We start from the raw sequence: 6417 nt of genomic DNA on the forward strand, positions 1-6417 counted from the left end.
TGATCTCATAAAAAAGAGCCTGCTTTTTAAAGATGGAGTTATTGGGAATTTAAATTCAAATTAATAATTATTCTAATAATTATGTAATATTAACTGAAACATCCTGTTACTGTGGTTTAAAATTTTATAGCTGCAAAGTATTAATGCAAATGAATAGAGTTGATGGTTCTTTTTGTTGGTACTTTTCATCCAACTTTTAATAGTGTATTCGTATGCTCTGCAAATCCATATATCCAGTGCTTGTTTCGGAATATGTTTATTTGAATCCAGATAACATTTCCTGGAACTTTAGACAATGGGTAATCCTTTGTTAATAACAAAAGAAAAATTTTACAAATGTTACTGATAATGAAATCTTTGCTTGTAATTTTTTGGGGGGATTTCCACCTGGCAATGCTCAGGGGTTATTCCTGGCTCTGCACTTAGGAATTACTTCTGGCGGTGCTCGGGGGACCATATGAGATGCCAGGGGTCAGCCAGCTCGGCCACATGCCAGGCAAATGCCCACTCTGGCCCCCTTGCTTGGGATTTTTGTAAAACAAAATTCTATAAAGATTTTTTTAAAGTTCCATGTCATTTGTAGTAAAATGTGCAATTAGAATGTGAATGATAATTTTGAGATAACATATTAAAGATTCTTTGAATCTTTTGATGTTTGTTACCCAACAATTACTTATGGTTTTTCACCTAAGTTTCCTGGAGAGGAACCTAAGAGGAAATTAAGAAAAAGCTCTAGATTTATTGTTTCTTTGAGCTTTGGAATCAAATCTCCAGTAAACAAAGTTCAGCATCCTGTGAACACGTAAGAATTTTTCCTTTTGGACCCTTACAAAGAGTATAAGTGTTAATTCCTTTCCTGAAGTCTCTTCCACTTAAGCTAGAGGTACCCAGGGTCTGTAATCAAGGCAAGGCAAATAATATATTACTTATAAATGTTTGAAAAAAATTTTTCCAAGCAAGGAAAAATAAAGGAAGATTCAAGAAAGACCACACCTTGAAGAAAAATTGTTATCATTTATTACTTTGTCCCCTAGATATCTATTTTATGGATTAGCATCTCAAATTTAGGTTCCTAATCCATATAATTCTAATTTGAATGAAAAATAAGAGTTAATAACGTCGTTTTCAAACTTTCGTAAACATAATAATATTCAGGTTGCATTTATTTATTTATTTATTCACTTTTGTATTTGTTAGGGAGGGTTAGGAGCTGCACCCAGCAGTACTTAGGGGCTACTTCTGAATTTGTGTTTGGGGATCACTCTCTACATTGCTCAGGGGATCATGTGGTGCCTGGAATTGAACTCAGGTCAGCTGGCTGCAGGGCAATCACCTTAACCATTGTGTTTTGTCTCTACCCCATGGGTTGCTTCTTAAAAATATGGATTTCTGATACAGAGTATAATTTTTTTATGGAAAGAGAATACATTTTATTTAAAAAGAATACATTTATGTATTTTAAGAAATAATTATGAGTGATTTTCATGCAAGTACTGTAAGTACTGTAAATACTGCATTTTTGGAAAGCATTAGTCTTTAAAGTTTGTTATAGACATCTCAGTATTTGTTCTTTTCCACCTCACCAAGAATTTTTTTTACTCTCATAGGACTGGTTTGATACTTCTTCAGTAAAGAGTTAATTGGAGTTTAAGAAAAGCTTTGCTTACACATTTTGTGATTATTTTGTTACCTTGTCATTTTTTTTAATAAATACTTGAGTCAATTAAAAAAAGTGGTTAGTCCTTCAAGATCTCTTATGAGTATCTTAAATATTAATTCCATAAGATACTAAATTTATTTTTTTCTCAAATCACAATATATGTTGGGCTGAGTCACTCCTATTCTACTTTACCTCTCTAAGGTGAGACAATACGTATACTCTCAAAGTAAACATCCACTTGTCTTGAGAGTGTGATCAGCAAAAATTAAGAAAGCACTTACCATCTTGGTTTAATATAACCTTTGGAGACACACATCAACATAAGAGTTTAGTGGAAGTCTGCATGGACATCAGTATAACTTCTCCCTTAAAAATAACAACAAAATTGGCAAAAACATTAATTTAAGAACTCCGACCAAAGGCATATGAGCCACAAGCTACAGAGCCACAGTAAGAGTCATAGGAGTCTTTTATTTTTCCACCCGACCTCATTGCTCCATGGTAGTTTCTACTAGGGCAATCATGCTGAAAGAGCAATAGTTCTGACCCTGGAGAGGAAGTGTGGGAAAAACCATGTGGAGGGGAGGGGGCTAATAGACGCAGTAATCTACTGGCAAATGGTAAAGGAAGACCCAAGGGCTGCTAGTTGTTGGAGCAGATAACAGAGATTTAGAGACAAGTGAGCCAAAATTGACCTTGATGAAGTTGTTCTTATCTCTGGTAATCTAGAAGACTATGTGTATGCATAAGGCTGTTGTTTTACATAAACTCAGTCGTTTTTCAACAGAATATTATGGGAACTACAAAGAAGTGGGAAAATGTGACCTATTCACATGGAAAGGGACTTACTGAAACTTCTTTGAAGAGACCCAAATGTTGGATATTTAGCAGCTGGTTTCCAAGAACTAAAGGAATGTATTAAGAATTAATGGGGCGTATAGTGACTCATCACGTAGATAAATGTTTTTCTCATCAGAAAAATAAGCCCAAGGACCCAGGGATGTAGTTTAGTGGTAGTTCATTTGCCTTGCATGTACAAGGACTGGGTTCAATCACCAGCACCACTACCAATAAAATAAAATAAAAAATTCAGTTATCAGTACTTAATCTTACAATCTAGATGTACTTTGCAGCTATTAAGCATAAAGTCTGAGAGATAATGATTTCTGCAAGAAGAAAAGAATGGGTACTTAGAGCACTTATTTAAAATATTTCAGTCATGGCCTACTCACAAATTCTGGTCATGTTCATGTTGATCATCACCATTGAGAATGAAATTTATTGGAAGAATCTCATAAAAAGGAGTTACTAACTGAATAATTGCTTTCAGTATTTTGGAATTTGAGAGCTCTTTTGAGGAAATAATACATAAACTTCATTCTCTTTTCATAGTCTATGTGTCTATTTTTAAACATTTGGTGTTGCAGCTTTGCCATTCCTAGAACAAGTACTTATGATGTTCTTTCCTTTTTTATTGACTTCTATGTATATTAAAAAGTTCTTAAAGTTACAGCTTAAAATACTCAGAGACAGAGAGATAGTACAGCAGTTAAGATGTTCCATCCATGTGGTTGACTGACCCTGATTTGATCCCTGATACTACATATGGTCCATTTAGCACTGCTAGGAGTGACCCCTGAAGACCACTTAATGCAGCCCCCAAATTCTAAATAAAATAAAATTCTATACTTTTTTTAGTGCACTTCAGGCATTACAATGAAGTTTGGACATGAGTCATGACTAGAAGCTGCATGCTATAATGCTTTTATATATGGGAATTAGCCACTAAAAGAGAAAAGCAAAACTAAAAATAAAATTCATGTTTATAGAATTTTGCCCTTCTATAACTATACTCAAAAATTCTATTCATGCTTCTCTCTGTAGTATATATTGTAATATACTACTTTTCTGTTTGTTTACACATACTTTGAAGCCACCAATAGTAGAAACTTGCTCAATATGAATACTTTTGGGGAGTTACTTTTCCACTGTCTATTAATTTCCAGTAAACTTTTCTGCTCTTCAAAAATTATTTGTAACAATATCAAACAGTAAATTTTGACTACTAGGCTACGGTAGTTTTGATCTCTTAGATAATGTACTAAGATGTAATAAGTAGCCAAAAAATGTCTTTGATACTAATAAATGGACAGAAAAAAATCAAAATCAGACATGAACCTAAAAATCTATTTTTAAGTGAAAATGTTACTTAGTTTCAGCTTTAATTTATTAGACCTTGAGTTACCAGAATTATTTAATATTTTTGCATTAAATATTTAAGATTTGCTTTTTCTGATTTTTACATTTTTGTCTAGAATAATAGGTAAAAATATATATTGATGCTCAGAAATATTTGGGATTCTCCATACTTTGTGTTCTTTTTAACACATTGTAAACTTTGTAGCTTGGGTATCTAGAAAAGTTTTATCAGAAACTTTTGGAAAAGGAGAGTTTTAGATTCATCTTTTTAAAAATGACTTTGGAAATTAGACTAGACTGCTTAATATTGACACTGTAACTTTAGAGTATCACATGCCCAACATTCAACTTCTAGTCTCCTGAAAGAATGCTAAACAGGCAATAAGATTGTTTCTATGACTAGCAATTCTTGTCAGAGTAACCTAATTTTTAAATAAATTCTTACAAAATAATATATTAAATATAACTTTCATTTAGAGTCATGTATAGCATGTGTATAGCTAGATAGGCAATTATAATTTGATCCTATTTGATGGACTTCTGACATAATAATGACAGAAAAGATTAATAGTAGCAATCTCAAATTAACCTTGGGAGCCTTAATTAATATTTAGTGGCATTATGCTCAGAATTTATATAGTTATATAAACTTTAGTTAAACTGTTTTTTAGAATATAATGTGTATATTACTTTGGAGTAAGACAAAAATATTCTTCAGTTAATAGGTTAACTATTAGATCAGTTTTAAGTGTAGTTCTTGTTACTTCTACTATAGAGGGAATTCAGAGAAGAATAATGAAGAGGGAAATATTGTCAATAGACACAGTAATAATATTGAGTTTAACCTGTGCTAGTAGTGCCCAAGAGATAACTTTATAAAATATATTAAGCACTACGCATATGTGGTCAAGGAGATTTTAGTTTAATCTTTAACCAATTCCTTGTGACCTCCCATTTTTGATTCCTTATTCCCTCCAGGATAAAATTATGTTTGACACTTAGTAGTCTTACTTTATTTCTCACTTCTGCAGATACAGAAGATATTTCAAAATATGCTAGACTGGTTTTGGTGCTTTGGCTATGTTTTTGGTGCCATGTCTTCTTGTTTTCCTAAATTGATTTCCTGTTGATTTGGGGGCGGAAGCTAGCTCAAGTTACTACATCATCTTCTGGAGTGACTTTCAAAACTTTAACTTACTGTTAAAGATTATCTCCCTTACCTTGCCACTTCCTCACCTAAACACACACACACACACACACACACACACACACACACACACACGTGTATATGTGAGAACTTAATATGTTTTATAATTAGTGATGCTTTGCTGTATGTCTTGCCTTCTCTTGTTACATGTGTGTTCTTTGAATGCATACATGTTTTCTTTGATTTGAATGCCTGGTAAGGTCTCTGACACACAAATTCAAATTTTTTTTTTTAATTTTTATTAGTGAGACACCATGAGGTACAGTTGTAGACTTACAAATTTTTGTGCTTGGGTTTCAGTTATACAGTGATCAAATACCCATCCCTCCTCCACCAGTGCCATTTCCCACCACCACGGATCCCAGTATCCCTCCCACCCCCCATCCCCCCCATCCCACCCCGCCTCTGTGGCAGGCATTCCCTTTTGTTCTCTCTCTCCTATTGGGTGTTGTGGTTTACAAAAGAGGCAATGGGTGGCAATCATGTTTGGTCTATACTCTACTTTCAGCATGCTTCTCCCATCCTGGGAGGATCCTCCCAACACCCTTTATTTGGTGCTCTCTTCTCTATCTGAGCACCCTTTTCCCCTAGCATATGTGGCTGGCCTCCAAGCCATGGAGTAAAATTCCTGGTACTAATCTCTGCCATTCTTGGCTGTTAGCCTCCTACAAAATTGGGTTCTTTATTGATAATATTACATTTCTGAAACTGTTAAGGTAAAGGTAAAGGCCCTCCCGTTGATCATCAATTTGCTCGAGCGGGCCCAGGAACGTCTCCATTGGAGACTTTGTTGTTACTGTGTCTGGCATATCGAATACGTCACGGGTAGCTTGCCGGGCTCTGCCGTGCGGGCGAGATACTCTCGGTAGCTTGCCGGGCTCTCCGAGAGGGGTGGAGGAATCGAACTCGGGTCGGCCATGTTGGCCGCGTGCAAGGCAGACGCCCTACCGCTGTGTTATGCATGGGTGGTTCAGTGGTAGAATTCTCGCCTGCCACGCGGGAGGCCCGGGTTCGATTCCCGGCTCATGCAGTGAGTAGAAACTGTTAAGCTCTACTTATTAAACATGTTTCATGATTATAATATTTGACAGCTTTTTTATTGAGACATCGTCAGGGCTTGCTCCTGGCTCTGCACTCAGGGATCACTCCCAGATCAGCTGCGTGCAAGTCAAGTGCCATGCCTGCTGTACTATCTTCTGGCCCTGATACTTAACATCTTTAGATAGAGAATAAAGAGTGGAATCAAAAGGGAGGCACCCTCTCAAAGTAAATTAGAGGACTGTTAGACGCTATTGGTTGCTAGTAGCTCCTTTCTACATATTGTTAATCTGTAAAGGGAAATAAGTGACCA

The 6417-nt window shown here is 35.5% G+C and overlaps 1 non-coding gene across 1 annotated transcript; it reads left to right on the plus strand.

The window, feature by feature from the left end:
* The first annotated feature begins 6025 nt into the window (after window positions 1-6025).
* On the plus strand, window positions 6026-6096 carry TRNAG-GCC (transfer RNA glycine (anticodon GCC)). Its single transcript has one exon. It is a non-coding gene; the product is annotated as a tRNA-Gly (tRNA).
* The last annotated feature ends 321 nt before the right edge of the window (window positions 6097-6417 follow it).

Source organism: Sorex fumeus, unplaced genomic scaffold, assembly GCF_029834395.1.
Source record: "Sorex fumeus unplaced genomic scaffold, SorFum_2.1 ptg000045l, whole genome shotgun sequence".
Lineage (NCBI taxonomy): Eukaryota > Metazoa > Chordata > Mammalia > Eulipotyphla > Soricidae > Sorex > Sorex fumeus.